Source organism: Carcharodon carcharias, chromosome 3, assembly GCF_017639515.1.
Source record: "Carcharodon carcharias isolate sCarCar2 chromosome 3, sCarCar2.pri, whole genome shotgun sequence".
Taxonomy (NCBI): Eukaryota; Metazoa; Chordata; class Chondrichthyes; order Lamniformes; family Lamnidae; genus Carcharodon; species Carcharodon carcharias.
The window spans coordinates 181,682,867-181,708,309 of NC_054469.1; the positions used below are offsets into that span (position 1 = coordinate 181,682,867).

Sequence of the window (25,443 nt, forward strand, 5' to 3'; positions counted from 1 at the left end):
GAGCTGCACGAGTTCTTAATGAGCTACAAGCTGCAGACCCCTGGCCTATTCAATTGGGAACAGCAGCGAAATAGTTTATAGAAGCCTTCACCGAGGTAAATAGTAGCCAGTTTACTTGGCAGCCCTAGTAGCTGGTCTCAGGCATGAATACCTAGGTACATGGATCAGTTAATATCTATAAAGAGGAAAACACACTGATTAAGGTTTTGCTTGGAAGACCTTTATAGCAGAACAGCACAAGTCTGAAATATTAACCTGTTTTTTCCTTTACAGGTTGAACTGATGTGCATTTCCAGTACGTTGTATTTATGCCAAAGTTCTAGCGTTGGCAATTTTAACTATATTCATGTAAGCAATTGCTTGGTAGTACAAAACTCAAATATTTTGGAAAAGAAAGACATGTTGCCAAAACTTTTTGTCTTGCATTCATCAGGACAAACACTAATGCCAAATTTCAAACGATCACAGCAATTTATACTACAGGAGCAAAGGGTGCTGACTGGTTAGCAGGTCGATTCTGATGGGCAGAGGCATTGCCATGTAGAAAACAATGGGAACTATAGGCTCCCCAAGCTCCCGGGTAATTCAAAATAGGCACAAAGCTTAAACATATTCCTTTTGTTTGCAGAGAACGGGTCCCTCTGTATGAAGATAAAAGCAAAATACTGTGGATGCTGGAAATCTGAAACAAAAACAAAAATAGCTGGAAAAACTCAGCCGGCCTGACAGCATCTTTGGAGAGTAAGACAGAGTTAATGTTTCGAGTCCATATGACTCTTCATCAAAACACTGAAGAACTATGAAGAGTCATACAGACTCGAAACGTTAACTCTGTCTTCCTCTCCACAGGTGCTGTCAGACCTGCTGAGTTTTTCCAGCTGTTTTTGTTTTTTGTCCCTGTATATGAATGTAAGTTGCTTCTAGTAACTGTAAATGAACTATGTTACAAGCTCAACTGATTATCTTAAATTGATTGTTCAGTATAGCTACTAGTGCACTCAATATTGTCCAGCAAGTGCAAATGCTATACACAACCTACATATTGATAGCAATGCCTAGTCTATGTACTTGTTCAACATTGCAAACTTATTTACAAACATGCCACTAAAGGAAGCCATCGACATTTTTGCCATGTTGCTACATCACGGCAATATAGATGCATCATCATTTTCTGCATCTGTACTCATTTAACTTATGAACTTAGCAATTCGCAAATTTGAGTTCTCTGTTAATATATATTCAAATAGATGGTGTAACCATGGGATCACATTTACATCCATTTTCATCGGTTTTAGACTGCCATGTACCTGTATCACACTGGCACTGAAATTAATACATGTGTGGAGACAGGTACGTAGACTGTATGTCGCAACAATTGGCTGATTAAATCAAACAGCATCTTCCTTCAGTTGTTTGTAATAGGCAGAGTACAGACTGTACTGAACCAGCCCATGCCTGCAAAACCCAAAACAAAACTTCTACTGTTAGATGTGATCTTGCAATTGGGCAGCACTTGCTGAACAATCAGAGTGCAGAAGAGGCCCATCGAGTCTGCACCGACACGTGAGAAACACCTGACCTACCTGCCTCATCCCATTTACCAGCGCTTGGCCCATAGCCTTGAATGTTATGATGTGCCAAGTGCTCATCCAGGTGCTTTTTAAAGGATGTGAGGCAACCCGCCTCCACCACCCTCCCAGGCAGTGCATTCCAGACTGTCACCACCCTCTGGGTAAAAAAGTTTTTCCTCACATCCTCCCCATAACCTCCTGCCCCTCATCTTGAACTTGTGTCCCCTCGTGACTGACCCTTCAACTAAGCGGAACAGCTGCTCCCTATCCACCCTGTCCATGACCCTCATAATCTTGTACACCTCGATCAGGTCGCCCCTCAGTCCTCTCTGCTCCAACAAAAACAACCCAAGTCTATCCAACCTCTCTTCATAACTTAAATGTTTCATCCCAGGCAACATCCTGGTGAATCTCCTCTGCACCCCCTCCAGTGCAATCACATCCTGAGTGTATTTAGCTGCACTAGCAACCATAGAGAAGTTACAGCACAGAAAAAGGTCATTCAGCCCATCGTGCCTGCACCGGCTGAAAAAAAATAAAAAAACTAGCTGTGTGTTTTAACCCAATTTAACATAATCAGTCAAGTTTGTAATGTGGCTCATTTATGCTTGCTAGAAGTGACAGACATTCATACACAGGGACCCACCGGTTCTCTGCAAACAAAAGGAATATGTTCAAACCTCATACCTTTATTGAATTACCTGGGAACTTGGCAATGCATCAGCCAATCAGAGTTGACTTTCCAACCAACCAGCATCCTTTTCTCCTGTAGCATAAATTGCTGTGATTATTTGAAATTTGGCATTCTTGCATTTGTCTTGATGAATGCAAGACCGAAATCTTTGGCAACATGTCTCTCTATTTGGCAACATATTCGTACATCTTTGGTGGATTAGAACAACAGAACTAACCAATTAGGTATGACCAGTTGGGACTGAAATATGAATATTTCCTGTTGGAAATCTACTGGAACAATTTAAACTTCATTAGCTGCTAATGAGGGCTGGGCTCTTTCACAGACTACAGGCACCAAGCAGCCACCATGCTGTAGTTTACCAGTTGTGGGAGGGCTTCCATTCTGAGCTGGTTGACAGTTGGAGTTGTGGTGGGAGTGGGTGCTCAGTTGGGCAGGAACTTTTTGTGTCACAGATGGAACAATCCTGACCCCACCAAAATCAAATTTAAACATTTCTGGGTCATTTTCTGAGCGGTCTCCAGCCATTATTTAAATGGTTGGCTAGGCTACTCAATGCCAGGTATATGCTTCATCCATTTAAACCTCATTATGATTAAGGTGTGGATAACCATCTCTGAATTCAAACCAAGACAATGGCAGCTAGTCCACCAGCAGAACAGGTTAAAATCAACCTTTTCCAGTTTTCTTACGGTATGCCCAAAATGACCTGGATCAGCACTAAAAGTGCTGTAACGGACTAGACACTGGAAGGTGGGACTAGACACTGGAAGGTGGGACTAGACACTGGAAGGTGGGACTAGACACTGGAAGGTGGGACTAGAATGAGCAGCTAGCTTTTTATTTTTATTTTTTGGCCAGTGCATACATGATGAGTTGAATGGCCTCTTTCTGTGCCATAACCTTTCTACGGTTCTAATAAATTTAAGTCCCAATTAGCACTGTATCTTTTAGCGATGTATAAATGATTATTAGGCCCTGTATACGAACAAGGGAAGGATGTAGATATGCTTTCCAACTGAAATAAAAGGTGTGAAGTTTGGGGGGGTGGGGGGGGGGCGGTGGGAAATAGAAACAATGAGGGCAATACTGATGAATGTGGGGGGTGGTGGGAGAAGAGAAACGGGAAGACTCAGATAAAATACGACAGGGGTCAGAAAGTGCTCAGTGGGTTGTTTGGGGTGGGGGGAGGTGGTGATGGCTGATGAAGACTGAAATGTGTATTGGGAGTGTGCTTTGTTAAAATAACAATGTAGGATTTGGGGAGAAGGTATTGCAATGATTTTAATCCATGATTCTGATCAGTGGTATATATCCAAATTTGGGCAGGATAGGGGTCTGCTCTCCAACTGAAATGAAGGTGGTCACTTTTCTACTTTAATGCGGTATATCTCCCAGGGCAACAAGTAGTGGATTGGATGAACCAAGGCGGGATGGGAAATAAACAGGTAAGAGAAGGGAGGGGAAGAGGGTGAGGGTGTGGAGGAAATGACTTGGGGAAGTAATTAGAGCCATGTGGTTGGAGGAGAGGATGGGAGAAGAGGAAAGGATAAGGAGAGCCAAAAAAACTACTGAATGGATAGAGGGGGAGAATGAGCAAGCTGGAATGCCTCTCATTTGAGAGGTGGGGTGTTCAGTGAAGAAGGCGTTTAGGAAAAATTATGGAACAGAAGGGAGGGTGGAACAGAGAATTCTGATGATTTTAGTCCAGAAGCTTGTCAGTGATGAGTTTGTTGTTATGCATAGTCTTGTTGTGGTATCCTGATATTTGATTTTTCTTTTCAATAATTTGCATCACTTCTGTGAATCTCTGGTTGGAGATCTACACTTGTGCAGTTTATTCATCTATGTGCAGTATCACTAATTACAACATAATGCATTTTAAGAAAATGTATCTATATTCCTGATGAATTTAATTCTAAAAAAATTCATGGGGATTTCAGTTTCTTTTTTTAAAAAAATAGTCTGGAAGAAACATGGTGATGCGCTTATGCAAACATATGTTTCCTGCAGAATATATAACTCGCAGAAAGTGATGATTGCAAAATTAATGCATCACCTGTGTAAATAATAATGTCATTGGTAACTAGGAAATTATGTTCTAGGTATATAATGGGGGAATGAGGTGGCACAACATGAAGAAAAACTTGCTTTTTATATATTGATTTATCAGCCAATGAATCACTGTGTGCTTGTAGGTAATTGTGATGCAATTTCAATGCACTATCTTGGTATAGCATGATTTTGATTTACAGTTCTCTAAGTGATATATTCCCAATTCTAAATGCATGCATTTTGGAGGTGAGTGCAACTGACAGAAATATGAGTTTTCATTGGCTAAAATCTGGCTTTAACAGTTTTGGCACAACTTTTCAAACCCAAAATGTAAAGCTTGATAATCATATCATTCATATGATCAGGTCAATCTTTTGGCTTGTTTTTCAATGGAGCCTGACGTTATCCAGTAACTTTTTTGGCAACACTGGGAGGGTTAAACTTAGATGAAGCAGAAAGACAGCCTGTTTGTTTAATAAGGATATGATTAAACCTTGACAAAGAATAAAAACAATCAATTTAACTTATATCAAATATTAAAGATAAATAATGCTATGCTGACGGCTTAGTGAGTTTATTCAGAGGTAAACTATATAACTATATCCTGGTCTATATTGAGCTGACCTAAGTCAGGATGGTCTCAAAAGCCAGGATTTTACCCAGATCTCCCCCACCCCCTTTCCCCCTCCAGGAGGCTCAGTTTCATGTGGGAGGGGCGGGAGGCGAACAGCTCCGTGTCCTCAGGGCATTTTACTAATGGCAGAACCCCCAAGGAGGCAGGCAGCCATATTTGCATAATTAAATGCCCTATTAGGAGCCATTTTGACAACAGCAGAGTGGTACATCCCCTGCTCCCCCCCTTCCACTCATTGCATGGGGAGGCCACCAGCTAAATGGGTACACCCTTCCTGCTGCAGTCAGGATGGGGTGGGGTAACGATCCTTGGGCCAAAGAAGGGGCCGCGGGCAGGGAAGGCAGCACCTGCGGCCCCAACCACGTCCCAGGAGGAGCTTCCCCCATGACACTTGGCCCTATGATTTTTTTAACTTTGCTGCTGTAGGCCTGAGGTATTTTTGATTTCTCAGTAGTGCCCATCTCTTGCATTGGCACTGCTGAGGCATTGGCACTACCAACCTTGAGATTGGGCCAGTAGCATCAGGAGTCCAATGTCCTTAATTGGATGCTGGGCCCACAGATAACCGATTAGGAGGCCGCCTATGGTAAAATTGCCAGGCGGGTCCTGCTGCAAGTGCGGGCTTGGGACTCACTTTTTACACTGTCAGTGTCCTGATGCCCCTTGTAATATTCAGCACAAAGGCACTAAAATTGGCCTCAGTATTCCTGTGTTAGAGAGGGGAGAAGTTGGTCAGCATCCCTGCTCTTTATTGCAATTCAGTGACCCCTTTGGGAAGTGCCGGTATGAGCTTAAAGTGAGAATGGGTTCAGGCTTCTGTTCCAAAACTCACCATAAAGGCTAGTACAAAATGATGATCATTTGGACTTGAGGTTATTGGTGTCTTTGGAATACCAGTAAGAGATCATGCTTTTTGATGAGATGGAGAGGAAAAAAATATGCGTGGAAGGAGGAAAAGAGGATATTTGGGGTCCTGTGGAATACAACTTGCACATCATGACTAGAATAAAACTTCATGAATGATAAATTCATGAGTGAGTTATGGTCAGCAAGTAGGATAAAGATTGTCTCTCGTCCTTGATGCATATACCGTGTTTTGATTTTTCAGTACTAAACTGATAGCTTAATTGGGAACTAAATTGACATAAATTGTTTCTATTCTCTAGTTTCCACACAGTGATATCTGTTACCTATAGTAATCTCTTCAAACATTTTATGAAGGGACGTTAGTACAAGTAATCTAATTCAAAGCATTTATAAATGTAATAGAGAAATATGAGTGAATTTATTTAAAAAAAAGTGGTGGAAAATGGGATAATTTCAAGGGCAAACTAGAAATTTTGGAAATGTACATCCAAAATTAAAGTTACTTTCTTTGTTTTAATATTACTGTATAAAGGAATTACTACTTCTATAAGCAATCATATTTTAATTGGGTATTTGTTGTAGTCTTCCTCTTCTGTAGTGTTTTATTCTTGGTGTGAAGTACTGTGGTGTTCTTAGTGTGAAGATATGGTAGATGTGATTTCTGGCAGTGTTTCTTTTTATCTTATCAAAGTGAGCATGAATGTATAGTAATGAGCATCTCTTCTGGCTTTCTGGTGTGTAACTTGTGGAAGAATGAAAATTAATCCTGGAGTATACTAGTTCATTGACTCAGCAAGCAAGATATACAACTTTCCGTTTATATATGAGACACAGACCTGTTGCTGGAAATTGCCTTTTTGATGTGAGCATGAATAAAGAATATTGGGACAAGCCTGACTTGCAACAAATACCCAGGTCATTTGAATGTTGTAGCTATGGATTCATATTGTTGAGAAGCTTAATATAAACATAGTTTTGCTCAACTAAGATATGAAATATTCCTGTCAGAAATTTAAAATATTAACTTAGAACATAATTTCTAAGCATAGTTTTCCTATATTTACTAATTATATATTTTTTAAAACAAGAATCTTTGCATGAAATCTAAACAGAAATTTCTGTCAAAATGTGTTTTTCTCTTATTGTACCACCTGTCTATGGTTAATTAATGAATCAAGCTCCAGTCAGCTACAAACTCACAAAGACATTATTTGGTACAACAGAACTGGAGTGTTGCCAAATTAAGAGACATGCTGTCTTGCACTCAGGACAGATGCAAGACTACCAAAACAATTTAAACTGCATGAGAAAAGGGTCCTGACTGGTTGGCAAGTCAACTCTGCAGGAGGCGTTGTCATGGAGAAAAGGAAAAAGGAGCATGTCCAGGCTTTGTGCCTTTTTTGAATTAACAGAATTATGTGTAGACAATATAATTAATATAATAGTAGAAGTACACAATAGCTCCTTCGTGCATTATCCAGTGATTGATTGCAAGACAAAAAGCTTCAACAGCATCTCCTTTTTTCAGCACAAGGCTTTATTGCCTAATCTTGCTAACGCCAATGCTCTAAGTTGTATTGACTCATGTTTCAATAATAAAAAAAATTAATGTGTAATCAGTATCACCATGAATATTTCTTGTCTGAATATGATTGTGGTTTCTTCCACTCTAATTCTAGTTTGTTTTATTTCCTAATGCAGCTGCAGACAAGAAAATATATTGGCAACTTTATTCATCAGATTCAATGCTACATTAAGCTTTGGTTTTGTAAAACTGACAAAATGAGATTGTGCTAAACCATACTACAGTGGGTTGGTGGCTCGAGCTGCCAGATTTTTCAAGGAGAATTTCTCTGGGAACAGGAGTAGGCCATTTAGCCCATTGAACCAGTTCTACATTGTTAGATTATGGCTAATTTGTATCTTAATCCCATCTATTTGGCTTGGTTCCATAATCCTTTGCCAACAAAAATCGATCAATCACCATTTTGAAATTGAGGATTGATCTAGCCTCGAGAGCTTTCTGGGGGAGAAAGTTCCAGATTTCCACTACTCCTTGGAAAGGATTGTTTGCTGACATCACCTCTGAAATAACACAGCTCTAATTTTAAGGCTATGCCTCCTTGTTCTGAACTTGCCCACCAGAGGAAATAGGGTCGATAGAGAAATTCCCAACTCCATTAATCATCTGAAGCACCCCAATTAGATCACCCCTTAACTTTCAAACTCAAGGAAATGTATCCTAGTTTATGCAACCTTTCCTATAAATTAACTTTTATTATCAGCATTCTTGTAAATCTACATTGCATGCCATCTAAGGCCAATATAAGATGTGGTTCCCAGTATTCTAAATATAGTATTCTAAATGGGGTCTGATCAGAACTTTAACTGTAACAGAACTTCCAATCTTTTATATTTCAGCATACCTTACCGCTAACTTTTAATGATTTCTGTATTTGGACCTCTTAAAAAATCTCTCAACCTTTCTGTAGTTTTGGCACAGTCAACCACACCATCCTCCACCAATGCCTCCCCATCATCCATCTGGGGAGAACTGCACTCACCTAGTTTCATTCTTACCTATGCAGTCATAGCCAGAGAATCACCTGTAATGGCTTTTTCTCCCTCTGCTGCATCTTTACCCCTAGGATCAATAGTTCGCCCCCTCCTTATTTCTCATCCACTTGCTGCACCTTAGCGATATCCAAAAATACAGTTAAGGTTTCCATATACACTGACACCCAGGTCTAACCTTACCACTAACTCTCTAGACCTTTCCATTGCCTCTGATTTGTCACACGGTTTGTCTGACATCCAGTACAAGGTAGGCAGATATTTTCTCCAACTAATTGGCCCATTGGCTTCAGTCCCTGCCACAAACTCCATTCCCTAAACACTGACTCAATTCTGCTCCCTGGCAACCATCTGAAACTGAACCAAAAGTTTGCAAATTTTGTCTTGGATCTGATCCAGAGATGAGCTTACAACTACATATCCACTCCATCACCAAGAGATTTGGAAAGAGAAAGAGCAAAGTAATGGTGCTGTTTAGCAATACAGTAATGATAACCAGAGTGTGAAAGGAAGGCATAGAGCATACAAATATAGGAGTCCACCAGCAAATAAGGTCCGAGTAGGGAAAATGGTAAAAAGCCAGAATTAAAGGCTTCTTATCTGAATGCTTCCTGTAGTGCAAAGACACGTAGGAGTTGACAAGCCTTCGCTTTGCATTCGACGCTAAAGATATTTCAAAATAAGACCATAAGATGTAGGAGCAGAAGTAGGCCATTTAATGAGATAATGGCTGATCTGATAAGCCTTAACTCCACTTTCCTGCTTTTTCCCATGACCCTTGATTCCCTTACTGATTAAAAATCTGTCTATCTCAGCCTTGAATATACTTAACGACCCATCCTCTACAGCCCTCTGCAGTAAACAATTCCACAGATTCACTACCATCAGACAAGAAATTCCTCTTCATCTCTATCTTAAATGGGTGACCCCTTACTCTGGTCATAAACTCTCCCAAAAGGGGAAACAATCTCTCGGCATCGACCCTGTGAAGCCCCCTAAGAATCTTATTCTTATGTTTCAATAAGGTCACCTCTCATTCTTCTAAACTCCAATGAGTACAGGCCCAGCCTACTCAACCTCATAAAAAAATCTCTCTACACCCAGAATCAACCTAGTGAACCTTCCCTGGGCTGCCTCCAATGCCAGTATATCTTTTAGATAAGGGTACCAAAACTGTTCAGTTTGCTGGGTGTGGTCTAAATAGAGCCTGGTGTAGCTTTAGCAAGATTTGCCTATTTTTATACTCCATTCCCTTTGAAATAAAGACCATTCCATTTGCCTTCCCTATTACCTGTTGAACTTGTATGTTAGCTTTTTGGGATTCATGCATGAAAACTTCCAAATTCCTCTGCAGTCTTCCTCCATGTAAATAATATTCATCTTTTCTATTCTTCCTGCCAAAAAGCATAACCTCTAATTTTCCCACATTATATTCCATCTGCCAAGTTTTTGCCCACTCAGTTAACCTGCCTCTTTCCCTCTGTAGACTGTTTGTGTCATCCTCACCACTTGCCTTCCCACCTATTTTTGTGTTATCTGCAAACTTGGCGATAGTACTTTCACTTCCCTCATCTAAGTCATTAATATATATTACAAATAAGTGTGGCCCCAGCACTGATCCCTGTGGCATTCCACTAGTTACAGGTTCTAGTTACAGATTCTCACATCCTGAGAATTCTCCCTTTATCCCAACTCTCTGTCTTCTATTGATTAACCAATCCTCTATCCATGCTAATATACTACCACCAACACCATGGGCCCATCTTATTAAACAGCCATATGTGCAGTACCTTATTGAACACCTTTTGGAAATCCAAATGTATTGTATCTTCTTGTTCCCCTTTATCTATCCTGCTTGTTACCTCCTTAAAGAATTCTAATAAATTTGTCAGCCATGATTTCCCTTCATGAAGATATGCTGACTCTGCTTGATTATATTATGCATTTCTAAATGCTCTGCTATTAAATCCTTTAGAACAGACTCTAATATTTCCCAATGATAGATGTTAAGCCAACTGGCTTTTAGTTAGCTGTTTTTTGCTGCCCTTTTTGAATAAGGATGTTACTTTGGCAGTTTTCCAATCCTCTGGGGCTTTTCCATAATCTAAGAATTCTTGTAAGATTATGGCCAGTGCATCCACTACCTCTGTAGTTACTCCCTTTAATATCCTAGGATGCAACCCATCAGGTCCTGGGGGCTTATCGGTCTTTAGCCCCATTAGTTTCCCTGGTACTTTTTCTCTAGTGATAGTTATTGTGTTTATTTCCTTTCCCCCCGCCCCCAACCACCCTTTTGCTCCTTGATTATTTAGTATTTTTGGAATGCTATTAGTGTCCTCTACTGTGAAAACTGATGCAAAGTATTTATTCAACTCCTCTGCCATTTCCTGGTTCCCCGTTATTATTTCCCCAGCCTCATTCTCCAAGGGGCCTATGTTCACTTTGGCCTCCCTCTTCCTTTTCATAAATTTAAAGAAGCTCTTACTATCCTTTCTTATATTACTTGCTAGTTTATTTTTCCCACTTTTTTTGGTCATCTTTTGTTAGTTTTTAAAACTTTCCCTATCCTCTGGCTTACCAGTAATCTTTGCCACATGGTATGTTTTTTCTTTCAATTTTGATACTATACTTAACTTCCTTGGTTAACCATGGTTCATTTATCCCCTTCCTAGAATCCTTCTTCCTCACTGGGATATGTCTTTGTATGAGACATGAACTATTTTCTTAAACACCTGCCATTGTTCATCAGCCATCTTTTCTGCTAACCTGTTTTCCTAGTCCACTCCTGGCAACTCTGCCCTCATTCCTTTGTAACTGCCCTTAGCACAGTTGTTTCCGACCCAAGTTTCTCACTCTCAAACTAAATGCTAAATTCTACCATGTTATGGTTACTGCTTCCTATGGGATCTTTTACTTTGAAATCATGTATTAAACCTGCCTCATTACACATTACTAGATCCAAAATAGCCTGATCCTTGGTTGGATCCACAATATGTTGTTCTAGAAAACTATCCCAAATACATTATGAATTCTTGCTCACGGTTACCTTTGCCAATTTGATTTTCCCAATCTACATTAAGATTAAAGTCACCCATGATTAATGTACTGCCTTTTTTGCATGCCCTCATTATCTCCTGATTTATTCTCTGTCCTACAGTACAGCTACTGTTAGGGGACCTATAGACTACTCCCACAAGTGTCTTCTTCCCCTTGTTATTTCTTACCTCCACCTATATGGATGCTACATTTTCCGATCCAAGATCATTTTTTGCTATCGTACTTATCTTGTACTAACTAAGCTACCCTACCACCCTTCCGGCCTGTCCTTTCAAAAAGTCATAGTACATTATGCATTTCTAAATGCTCTGCTATTACATCCTTTATAATAGACTCTAACATTTTCCCAATGACGGATGTTAGGCCAACTGGCCTATAGTTACCTGTTTTTTGTCTCTCTCCCTGAATATTTAGTTCCCAGCTTTGATCTCCTCGTAACCATGTCTCAATAATGGCTACAAGATCGTACCCATTAACCTCTATTTGTGATATCAATTCATTTATTTTGCTCCAAATACTAGGTGGATTTAAGTAAAGAGCCATTAATTTTGCCTTTTAACTGTTTTTCCCCCTTTGACCCTATTTTCTGCTTTATTTTATGTTTGTATATTCTGTTCCTTCCTGTCACACTCTGGGTATCATTACCTAAATAGCTGCCCTGCAATGCTGCCATCTCCTTTGCTTTGTTAGCCTATGTATCCCCTCTCCGGAACCCTTCCCCTGACCACCACCACCCCCTCCCCCCCCCCCCCCCCCCCCCCCACCACCACCACCAGCACCACCATATTTAGCTTAAAGCCCTCTCTTTAGCCCCAATTATTTGATTTGCCAGGACACTGGTCCCATCATGGTTCAAGTGAAGCCCATCCCACCATAACAGCTCCTTTCTGCTCCAGTACTGGTGCCAGTGCCATGCACTGAAACCCTTTCCTCCCACACCAGTCTTTGAGCCGCACATTTAACTCCTTGACTTTATTTATCCTCTGCCAGTTTGCCTGTGGCTCAGGCAGTAATTCCAAAATTATTACCTTGGAGATTCTGCTTTTTAATTTAGCTCCTAACTGTTCAAATTCGTTCAGCAGAACCTCCTTTCCACTCCTATCAATGTCATTGGTATCATGGTGGATGACGACAACTGGATCCCTCCTCTTCCACTCTAGGTCCGTCTCCGGCCCTGAGGAGATGTCCATAACCCTGGCACCAGGCAGGCAAAAGAGCCTTTGAGGCTCTCACTCATGGCTGCAGAGAACAGTATCAATCCCCCTAATTATACTGTTCCCTACCACTACTACGTTCCTATTTCGTCCCCCAATTTGAAAGGCTCCCTGTATCATGGTGCAGTGGTCAGTTCGCTCATCCTTCCTGCTGTTCCCGCTCTCCTCCACAAGGCTTGCAAGAACCTTGTATCTGTTGGACTGTTGCAAGGGCTGAGTCTCCTCGAACGCTATCCCCTGGGTCCCCAAACCTGCTTCACCTGCAGTCACACCCTCCTGTCCCTGATTACAGACCAAATTTGAATTACCTAATCTGAGGGGTGTGACTGCCTCCTGGAGCAAAGTGTCCAGGTAACATTTCCCCTCCCTAATGTAGCGCAATGTCTGCAGCTTGGACTCCAGCCCCTTAATTCAGATCCGAAGTTCCTTGAGCTGCAAACACTTGGTACAGATGTGTTCGCTCTGGATCACCTTGGTGTCCAGCGGGCCCACATGCTGCAGTCCTGCCATCGCTATTGTATTTTATTTAATTAATTAATTACTTTAGTATTCCTGCTCTTTACACTTGAAGAATCCCCAGCTTTTGACACTTTATTGCAATTCTTTTACAGAACAGTATTGGTCTTATACTTAACAAGCTATTTTTAAGATAAAGGTAAAAAAGAAAAAAAGTACTCGAGACCTAAACAGAAACTAAAGACCTTACTTTAACTTTAAAGACTAGAAATACTAACCAATCCTACTCACCAATCAGCTGCTCTCCGCTTTCTTTAATGTCTCTCACCCCTCTGCGCTCTTTAATGGTCTCTCATTCTCTCACTGTTAAAGACCCCGCTGCTCTTCTCGCTCTCTCACTGTTAAAATGGTGATCACCCACACCGCTGTTTCACTTTTATACTCAACACATAAATTGAGGGATTCTTCAACTTATATGTTGACGTCTATATTATTAGAAAAGCGGGGGCAATAGGGACGGAGAAACTTAAAACAATCACTATCACTAGAGAGAAGGTACTAAGAAAACTAATGGGACGAATGGCTGACAAGTCGCCTGAGCCTGATGGCCTGCACCCCAAGATCGTAGGCTGCAGAGATAGTTGGCTGTAATCTTCCAAAATTCCCTAATTCTGGAAAGGTCCCAGCAGATTGGAAAACCACAAATGTAGCACCACTATTCAAGAAAGGAGGGAGACAGAAAGCAGGAAACTATAGGTCAGTTAGTCTAACATGTCATTGGGAAGATGCTAGAACCCAATATTAAAGAGTTAGTAGCAGGACATTTAGAAAATCACAATATAATCAGGCAGAGTCAACATGGTTTTGTGTGTGGGAAATCGTATTTGACAAATTTATTGATGTCCTTTGATGATGTAACAAGCAGGATGGATAAAGGGGAACATGTAGTGTATCTGAATTTCCAAAAGGCATTTGATAAGGTGCCCCATCAAAGGTCACTGCCCAAAATAAGAGCTCATGGTGTTAGGATGCTATATTAGCATTAGTTAGAGTATTGGCTAACTAACAGGAAGGAGAGAGTAAAATGGTTAATTTTTAGGTTGGCAAACTGTAACTAGTGGAGTGCAGAGGGATCAGTGCTGGGCTTCAACTATTTATGATTTATATTAATGACTTGGATGAAGGGACTGACTATATTGAAGCCACACTTGCTGACAATACAAATATAGGTAGGAAAGCAAGATGTGAGGAGGATACAAAGAATTTGCAAAGGGATATATATAGGTTAAGTGAGTGGGCAAATGTTTGGCACATGCACTATAATGTGGGAAAATGTGAGGTTGTCCACTTTGGCAGGAAATATAGAAAAGCAAAATATTATTTAAATGGAGAGAGACTGCAGATTTCTGCAGTACAGAGGGATCTGGGTGTACATGAATCACAAAAAGTTAGCATGCAGGTACTGTATGTAATCAGGAACGCAAATGGAATGTTTGGCTTTATTGTAAAAAGGATGGAGTATAAAAACAGGAAAGTCTTTCTACAACTGTATAGGGCATTGGTGAGATCGCACCTAGAGTACTGTATACAGTTCTGGTCTCTTTATTTAAGGAGGGATATACTTGCATTGGAAACAGTTTAGAGAAGGTTCACCTGGGATGAAGGGTTTACCTGATGAGGAAAGGCTGAGCAGACTGGGACTATACTCATTAGAGTTTAGAATGAGAGGTGATCTTATTGAAACATATAAGATTCTGAGGGGTCTTGACAGAGTGGATGCTGAGAGAATGTTTCCTCTTGGTAATCTAGAACACTGTTTAAAAATAAGGGATCTCCCATTTAGGATGGAGACGAGGAAGAATTTCCTCTCTGAGAGTCATTAGTCTTTGGAATTTTCTTCTCAGATAACAGTAGTGGCTGTGTCATTGAATATATACAAGGCTGAGTTAGACAGATTTTGATTGACAAGAGAGTCAAGGATTATGGTGGGCAGGCAAGAAAGTGGAGTTAGGCTACAATTAGATCAGCCATGATATTATTGAATGGCAGAGTAGGCTCGATGAACTGAATGGCCTACTCCTTCTATTTCTCATGATTTTATGATCCTCGCACAATCCCTTTTGTTACATAATCTCTCCTACTTTCCAACCTATCACAGATTGTGAGACAGGAATGATGGGCGCCAGACCTTACCATTGTTTCCCATAGGTATTTTTCATGAGACATAGACTTAATATAGAGCATTATATGAGAGATTTCTATATCAAACAGGAACAATTTTTGTACTGCAGTAATTGCCTCCCTATCAGTCTATAATTGTAATTGCAAGCTTGTGTTTTAACCTAACAACCCATTTATTTGTATATTATCCAACTAGCTTATTTATTTAACAACTTTTTGGTAGTACAGAATTTGAGTATTGCTGAAAAAAGAGACATGTTGAAGCTTTTCATCTGGCACTCATTAGGACACATTGCAAGAATACCAATATAAGGGGAAAACAACAATTTGGACTGTATGTGAAGAGAGTGCTAATTGGTTGGCAAGTGGACTCTGGTAGAGACGTTACCATGGAGAATGCACGAGTGATGGTGACTGACAGTTAACTGCCAGGCATTGTTTAAAATTTAAACCAGGCAGCTTGACCCTGATTGGTCAAGGCATTGCCCCGAGGAATGAGTCAGCAAGTGGCTGTCACTAATTTTGTTTAGCTGAAACAGGCGCAATGTGTGTACATGTTCTTTCTGTCTGCAAATTTTTCAGATACCTTGCCCTTCCAAGGTAATCTAGGGTCTATTGCAAGCCTACCTTCACTGGTCAATATGTGTTGGGATTCTTTCAGTTCCTCATGCTATAAGATTGGTCTTATTGGCAATCTTTGAAATAGGGCCGAAGCCATTTGCTCACCATATAAGCTTGATGCTGAAATAGGGCACATCAAAGGCATCCTGTAGGATAATGGCTACCCTGATTAGATCATTTTGCATTGCATATCACGCAAACTCATGAAAGGGCCACTTTGGTCCCTGAAAAATGCCCAGTCTACCTCAGATTACCCTGAAAAGGCAAGATATCTCAAAATTTGAGCAACAGGTGAAGCTAGTTGTTTCATGCTGCTACTATGCAGTAGTAACATGAGTGGTATTCGCCACTAACAGGATGCTGCCATTAAGCGAAAAAGACATTCTGCCTATCACACAAATGAGTAATGTGGTATATGAATTTCAGTGCCATTGTGATGTTAGATATGTAGGCCATATACCCCAAAGACTGGCGGATTGTATCAAACAGCATGTCCCAGCCACTGTTTGCAATGGGCAAGGTACAGACCGTACCCAACCAGCCATCCTTGCAAAATTCAAAACACAGTGTTCAACATTAGATGTGATTCTGCGATTGGACATTAGCTAAATAATCCTCAGTGTGTTAAGAAATACATTGACAACCAGTTTAAGATTGTCAGTTGGTCTCGCAGTGTGGCATCTTTGCATATACTGGAAGCTACACGTATTAATACACAGGGCCCTGTTTTTTGCAAACAGAAAGAACTTATACACACATGGCACCTGTTTCATTTGAACAAAATAAGTGACAGCCATTCACTGAATCATTACTTCGGGAAAACTCTTGACCAATCAGGGTCAAGCTGCCTGATTTAAATTTCAAACAATGCTTGGCAGTTAACTGTCAGTCACCATCACTGGTGCATTCTTCATGGTTACGTTGTACCAATCAGAGTCAACTTGCCAACCAAACAGCACTTCCTTCTCATACAGTGTAAATTGTTGCTTTCCCCTTATATTGGTAATCTTGTGAAGTGTCCTGATGAGTACAAGATGAAAAACTTCAACATCTCTCTTTTTTCAGCAATAACATTTTTTTGTGCCTATCCTTTGGACTTGAAATTTATCCTCTCCAATATTAGCAATGTCATGAGGGAAAAAGACAAGAATTGTGTGTATAGTTTTAATTAATTCTGCTACATTAGTTGTTCTGTCTTCATTCTGAATTAGAATAATATAAAACATATCTATATATCTTAGAACAAACTTTATAATATTTTTTACACATTCCATCACATCATGTAACCTGAACCCATGGAAACCAAGATGACTTATGTCCACTGTGATACTGATGAACGTTTTTGGTCGCTAAGGGAATTAAGAAATATAAGAGCAGGGCAGGAAAGTGGAGTTGAGATGGATCTTATTGAATACCACAGAAATTTGGAAGAACCTGATCCTAATTTTCTTTATTGCAGCACAGTTAAGTAGGCAGCAGTGAATAAATTGCCGGAAACTTCAGCGACCAGTGGCCTCTAATAATATAGTTAAGTTTTACAAGTTTATTTTTGTTATGTTGAATATATTTTGGCGGGGGTGAGGGGGAGGGGGTCAATAGGCAGTGTCAGCTGTGGCTCAGTTGATCTCACTCTGAGCTACAAGATTTGGGGTTCAAGTCCCACTCCAAGGTGTGAGCACAAAAATCCAGGTTGACACTCGAATGCAGTGTTAAAGGAGCACGGCACCGTCAGAGGTGCTAAGACATTAAACCAAGGTCTCATCTGCATATTCAGATGTATGTCAAAGATTTGATGGCACTATTGAAAAAGAGCAAGGGAAACATCCTCGTCTCCTAGCTAATATGCACTCCTCAATCAACGGGTAGCGGTGTTGTCACTGACTAGCTAATGCATAGACCCACCGCCATGCTCTAGGGACCCGGGTTCAAATCCCACCACGGTAGATGGTGAAATTGGTGATCCTTCCCCAACGCACAATAAATGCACAGAAGCTAAATGATATCATAAAACAGATTTCTGTTCATTAGCACGTTGTTAACCACATTTGTAAATGTTGGCAGAAAACGGATGTTAGTCTGTGATGACAATCGAAGTATAAGCAGAAGAAAGAGTTAATCGTTACGGATTCTTTCTGCTTTTATTTCCAGCATCCGCCGCATTTTTGCTTTTGTACAGTGGAAGAAATGGAATAAAATTATGAGGAAAGGGATTTCTTCGCCTGTGTTGATAACAGCGACTCAAACTCTGCTCCGGTAAACAGAAACTTATGGGATCCTCCCCCACCGTCGGTGCAGCCGCTGGGCACGACATCATTGCAGTACCCCCAGCGCGCCGCCGCCCTCAACCCCACCCCGCGCGCGCGCCCGCCGCGCGTCCCTTCTTCTCCCCTCCCCCCGCCAGGGCCTCTCTGAGCGACGATACTCCCAGTTCCTTCCCCATATTTCCGGCAGCGGCCCTGAAGGTGAATGTGACCGGGTGAGCCTTGTTCCTTTTTTGAGGCGGCAAAGGGATCTGTAGCGTCAAAACCCGTTCATGTAGGTCGCAATGTGTAATGAAGTGTGGGTTGGGAGATAACGGACGTGGGGAAAGTGACAGTTACAGGCGGAGGGTTTACACTACACCCGCCTATTCAGCAGTTTAGTTAGTTTCCCGACACTGACACAAGTTGCAGCGTCAATTTGAGGATGAAGATTCCCAATTGGAAGGAGAGTGAGTCTCAGCTCCACTTTATTCTGAAACCAGGCCGGGTCCTGACTCTTGGATTTGTCCTACTTTACAAATGCACTCCTTAAGTTGGAGTTGCCGTGTGTGAATGTCCCAGTTAGCACGTGGAATCATTCTTCATGTCCAAGCTCCTCGCTGTGGTAAACTTGTCATCTGTGCAGCATCAGGTTTTAAACTTAATGGGAGCCATTTAATCGGTGACCCCCTACTCCGTTTTTCAGTTACACCATCGGTTCTTGCACCGTTTTACTGATATTTAACCATTATTAATGTTATGCTATTGTAAAGTCCACATGGTCAACATTAATTTTAAATGTAACTATTTTTAAACATAACAGCTGGCTACTGATGAGTCTGTCGTCTGGGTTACAGTCTTGGTATTTGGATACTGTGAAATTAACATCAGTATTAGCATAAATTTATTGTATACTTCATACACCAAGAGTTGACATTTATTCAGTTATTTGATCAAAAACAGCGTTTGCTGATCACTGGAACACTTGGTGTTGTGTCACGTGATATATGCCAGCAGTGGCTGACCAATATGACACACTATAACATGCTAAAGCAATTTTCATTTTTGTTGGTGAGCACATCAGAAGAGATAAATAATGTTTCTGTATTAAACTGTGAACTATCAAAGTGTCTTGAAATGAACTTTACTTTTATTTTCAAAATACATGTTATGTAGCAGGACATGTGATGGAGGGTAGTCTCCAATTGGATAACAGATTGGCTCAAGCAAAGAAAACAGCGAGTTGTAGTTTTTCAGACTGGAGGATGGTAGACAGTCAGTGTTAGAATCACTGCTTTGACTTTTAATAAATGACTTGGATCTTGGAGGAGTGGCCAACAATGAGGATAATAAAAATCATCTGTAATGTAACATAGATGAGCAGAATGGGCAGGCGAGTGGTAGATGGAATTTAATATAGAGAAGAGTGAAGTGGAGCATTTTGGCACAAGGGATAGGGAGAGGTAACATAGACTTAATGGCACAGTTCAAAAGAGCCTAGGAATAGAGGGATCTGGGCGTGCATGTGCATTGATCTTTGAACGTGGTAGAACATATGGAGAGAGTGGTTAGCCAAGCACAAGGGATCTTGGACTTCACAAATAGAGGTATTGAGTGCAAAAGCAGGAAGGTTATGCTGAATCTTTATAAAGCACTGGTTAAGCTCCAACTAGAAAATTATGTCCAATTCTGGTCATGCACTTTTGGAAGGTTGTGAGGGCCCTAGAGAGGATGCAGAAGCAATTTACCAGAATGGTTCCAGGGATTGGGGATTTTAGTTATAAGGTTACGTTGGAAAAGTTGGGCTTGTTCTCCTTGGTGTAGAGGAAATTGAGGGGAGATTAAATAGATGTGTACAAGATTATGACGGGTTTGGATAAGGTAGACAAGAAAAAACTGTTTCCATTAGCTGATAGAGGGCACAGATTTAAGCTTTTGGGCAAGCGATGCAAGGGAGGAGAAACTCTTTTTTGCTGTGAGTGGTAATGACCTGGAACTCTCTGCCCCACAAGGGTGGTGGAATCAGAAACAATCAATGATTTCAAAAGGAAATCGGATGAATATTTGAAGGAAATAATCTGGAGGGCTATGGGAATCAGACGGTGCAGTGGACAGACTAGATTGCTCTGCAAAGAGCCAGCATGGGTTGCATGGTCTCCTATTTTGTAAATGACTCTTGACTTGAGTCATGCTTGACAAGTTACACTACACCATCCGAGAACTTGTAATGATAATCTGACCAAAAATAACCATAATTCATATCACAATAATATGACTAACAACTATGTTCTGTTTTCCAATAAATATTTCTGCTGAAACTACTTGTACTGAATCTGTAAATGCAGCACTTATATAATTGACAGTCTTGTGTTTAATAAATTTCTGTAGTCTCTCAATTATCACATATCTGTTGGGGGAAAACTTGGTTGTGGGGTCAAATAACCATGACCTGCCAAGGAATAGGTTGGTGGATTTCCACCTGATAGAGGGTCAATCTCCAATTGGGTAAAAAATTGGCGCATGGAAAGAAAACAATGATTCGTTCCAAATGGTAACAGCATTTATCAAGGTGTGGAAGATATTGCCTGACAAACCTCAAGCTCTTGACGTTGAATTTCTTATTATTTCAAATATAATACTGTGGCAACATGTCCAAGTTAGGATGGTCTGGAACTTGGAGGTAATGACATTCCCACAACATTACCATTAAGTAGGGCGAGCAGCAGAGATTGTAGGGGAGAAAGGTATTGTCAAATTGGCAATGAGATGCTGCAGTTAATCTTGTGGGTTGTGCATGTTGTAGCAATAGTGCACCAATTATGGAACGGTGAATAAAAAGCCCAATGACAGACACCAGTCAAACCAACCGTCTGTACTGAATGGTGTCAAATTACTTGAATACTTTTGTGGTTGAGTATTCCATCACATTCCTGACTTAAGCTTTCTAGATGGTGGAGAAACTTTTGAAGGGTTGTTTATTGTACCACTGAAGGACAACGGAATAACTTTTGTTTATTTGATAATGTCATTATCTGGCACTTTTTTGGCATGAAAGTTACCTGCCACTTGTTCACCCAATTTGGGATGTTATTCAGCTCCTGCTATAAGCTGGCATGAGCTTCATGATCAGAGTTGTGAGAAGGCCTAATTACTGGAGTCGTCGTTAAATATGTCCATACTTGACCTTATGGTGTTGGGGAAAAGAAAGGTCATTATTGAAGCAGCTGAAACTGGTTTGCCTTCTGGAGTGATGCCTCAGGCTTTGATGACTAACCATAACCATCTTCCTTTGCAATATGTTGGACTCCAATCACTGGATGATTTTCTGTTTGACTCCCAGTGACCCCTTGTACTTGGTTGAACACTGGCTGGGTTTTCAAGGCACCCCACTGCATCACCCCACCAAATTATCTGACATTCATTTGTTGCATCCCAGGCTGAAACAACACTTTGTGGTCTGGAGCTAAGTGTGTCTGGCTAAACCTGATTGAGCAATAGATTATTGATGAGTAGGTGTCACTGATGATTGGAAAAATAGAGGTAGGGCAGGAATCAGAAGTTAGATTTTTCTCTTTTTATGTGGATAGGTTATACCTGGACAGTCACGTTGTCAGATAGAAGTCAGTATTACGACTGCACTGGATCAGCCTGGTAAGCAGCCAGCTCTGATACACATGTTTTCAGTGCAGTAGCTGGAATGTTGTCAATGTGCAGAAGACATTTGCAAACATTCTTGTCTTGTCTCTTTCAATGGTGATGCTGTTTAAAGTCAGCAAGAATATCTGGCTGCCTCTTGCATGAGATTGTCTTTACATGTCACTTTGGTGGCACCAATGTTGTCTGCCACTTGGAAGCTCAAACCTGGATGTTACCTGTTATAGGCTGGCAAAGCCTGTTATAGTTTAGTTGTACCTTCTAGATGCTCTTCCATAAAATTATCAATGCTAAAACTCTAAGACTTCAGGTAGCATGTGAGACTGAATATGAAATTATAAGAATTGAAATATAGAATGCTTGTGAGAAGTATTGTTTTGGATTGCAGTGAGGTGCTGAGTGCAATATCACAGGTCATTGCTTAGACCCTTAAGGAGCTAAAGTGTAATGTAGGTGGAGTTGACTCTGTAAATGGCATTGTAAGCAATGTAGATGGAAGCATAAAATAAGATGATATTGATAGATTAAATGAGCAGAGCAGCAGTTTGGGTAAAAATAAGCAGCATTGGTTAGAAAGGGGCAGTGAGAGTAACGAAAGCAATACAGCATTAGTGACTGATGTCAGGGCAAATTAGAAAAAAAGCTGAAGGCACTACATCAGCGCGGAGCATTTGCAATAAATTAGTGAATAGATGGCATGGATAGCCATCTATTAATTTGTAACAGTCATTATAGAAATGGTGTTGGAAACTAAATATTCCAGGATGCTTGACCTTTAGAAGAGATTTACAAAATGGAATAATAAAGGGTTGAACAAATACAGTAGACTGAAAGGATCTTAGGTCAGAAATTGAGAGGTTGGATTAGTTTGGGTAGAGCTAACTAATGGCATGGGGCAGAAACCATTGATGGAAATTGTTAATAGGCTCCTTTTAATATTGGTTGTAATTTAGGGCAGAGTATAAATCAGGAAAATTTGAGGGTAATACAGTAGTTAGGGGATCTGAAATTTGTAGTAATAAGTCAAGTTTATGGAATGTATAGAAGATAGTTCCTCAACATACTAATCCAAAAAAAAAACTAACAAGGGTACAGTCTATTTTGGATTGTCTTGTACGATGAGGAAGGGTTAATTAATAACCTTGTAGTAAAGAGGCCTCTAGGGACGGGTGACCATAATATGATGAGTTTGAAAGTGATTTAGTTGTTAGAAAGAATGGTCTTAAATCTAAACAAAGCAAACTATATGGTTGTGAGGAGTGAGTTGGCTAAGATGAATTGGGAAACTACATTAAAATGTATGATAGTAGATAAACAATTGCTAGCATTTAAAGAATTATTACATAATTTGCAACAAGCATACATTCCTTTAAGGCACAAAACCCCCGGAGTGGTTCATACGTGGCTGACGACTTATAGATCATTAGATCAAAGGAAGAGGCTTACAATGTTGCCAAAAAGGGTTGAAAGCCTGAGATTTGGGAAGATTGTAGAATTCAGCAAAGGAGGATCAAGAAATTGATAAGGGAAGAGAATATGAGAGTAGACTAGCAAGAGACATTAAAGCAGAGTGTAAACATCACTAAAGGTTTGTATGTAGAAGAGATTAGCAAGAATAAACTTTGGTCTCTTAGAGATAGTTACAGAAGAAACTATAATAGAGAATAAGGAAATGGAAGAGACCTTAAACTAATACTTTGTATCTGTCCTCACGGTAGAAGGCCCAAAAAACATTCTGGAATTGACAGGGAACCAAAGGTCTAGCGAGAATGAAGAACTTGAAGAAGGAGTACTAAATAAATTAATGGGAGTAAGTGGCAATGAACCTCCTGTACCTGATGCACTCATCCTTGGATCTTAAAAGTGTTAGTTGCAGAGAAAGTGGATGCAATGGTTTTGATCTTCCAGAATTCCTTAGATCCTAGAACAATTCCCAAGACTGGAACTTTTCAAACATAACCTTGCTATTTAAGAAAGGATGAACGGAGTAAACATGGAATCATAGGCCTGTTAGACTAATGTCAGTTGTACACAAAATGCTAGAATCTATTATTTGGGATGTAACAGGGCATTTGAAGAATGATAGTATGATTAAGCAGAGTCAACATGGAGTTATGAAAGTGAAGCAATGTTTGACAAATCTGTTGAGGTTTTTGAGGATGTAACTAATAAGATGGATAAGGAGAAATCAATGGATGTAGAGTATTTGGATTTTCAATGAAGAAGTTGATTGTGTGCTACAAAATTACACAAAATTAGGACTCATGGGATTTGGGATAACATTAGCATGAATTGAGGATTTGTTAATGAATAGAAAATAGATTTGGAAGAAATGGACCATTTTTGGGTTGGCAGGCTGTAACTACTGAGGTACAGCAAAGATTAGTACTTGGGCATCAACTATTTACAATCTATAATAGTGACTTTGATGAGGGAATTGAGTGTAATGCATCTACGTTTGTTGACAATGCTAAGTTAGTTGAGAAGATAATCAGTGAGAAGGATACAAAGAGACTGTAAGGCTGGATGAGTGGGCAAGATTACGGTTGATGGAATTCAATATGTGGTGAACTGTGAAGTTATCTACTTTGGTAGGAAAAATAAAAACGAGCAGAATATCTTTGAATGGCGAGAGACTAGGAAATGTTTGCATTCAGAAAGACCTGGATGTCCATGTGCATGACTTACAGCAAGTTAGTATGCAAATACAAGCAATTAAGATAGCAAATGGTACATTAGCTTTTGTTACAAAGGGACTGGAATATCAGAGTAAAGAAGCTTTATTGCAATTATACAGGATATTGGCAAGGCCACACCTGGAGTACTGTGTGCAGTTTTGGTCTCCTTACCTAAGGAAGGACATAATTGTCCAAGAGGAATGGCAGCAAAGGTTTACTAGACTGGTCCCTGGGACGAGACAATTGTCTTATGAGGAAAGATTGAGTAGACTAGACCTATATTCCCTGGCATTTAGAAGAGAGAGAGATAATCTGAATGAAACATACAAAATCCATGAGGGGCTTGACAAAGTAAATGCTGAGAAAATATTTCCCTGGGCTGGAGAATCAAAACATGGTGTCACAGTCTGACAATAAGGGGTTGGCTATTTAGAACTAAGAAGAGAAATTTCTTTACTCAGAGGGTTGTGAATCTTTGGAATTGTCTACTCCTGAGCACTGTGAATGCTCAGTCATTCAAGACAGCGGTTCTAAGAGATTTGGAGTTAGTGTAGGAAAGTGGAGTTGAGGTACTGTTGAATGGTAGAGCCGGCTTGAAGGGCTAAATGGCTTACTCCAGCTTCTGTTTATTATGTTCTTATGAAGAATTTTGATTTACTGTGCAACTAATTAGTCTCCTTAGGTGTGTGCATGCATAGTCAGGATAAATTTGAATCATTTACTTCAAGCCACGTTAGAGGGTGACATATAAACGAACCGATGCTGAAGGTTGGAGACATGGATGAAGAGAGAAAAAGTAAGTAAAGAGTTGAACAGGAAAGAAGAAGTAAGAAGTGAAGAGACAGGTCAGTGGAAGAGAGGAAGAGGCAGGTCAGTTCTGAAGAAGGGGAATTTAGATCATAGGATAAGTAGACAGGGATTAGGCAGCCAGCCATTGGTAACAAAAA

General features: G+C 40.3%; 1 protein-coding gene across 2 annotated transcripts in view; it reads left to right on the top strand.

Moving 5' to 3' along the window:
* The window catches only part of c3h18orf21 (chromosome 3 C18orf21 homolog), a 103,064-nt gene that overhangs the window by 148 nt on the left and 77,473 nt on the right, over positions 1–25,443 (top strand). The window contains exons 2-3 of one of the 2 annotated variants that reach the window (XM_041184123.1): positions 274–348; positions 18,073–18,177. The gene's annotated coding sequence lies outside the window, so the exon portion shown is untranslated. Of the gene's footprint in view, positions 1–273; positions 349–18,072; positions 18,178–18,352; positions 18,401–25,443 lie in introns of those variants that run through there. The other variant, XM_041184124.1, reaches the window with a different exon arrangement.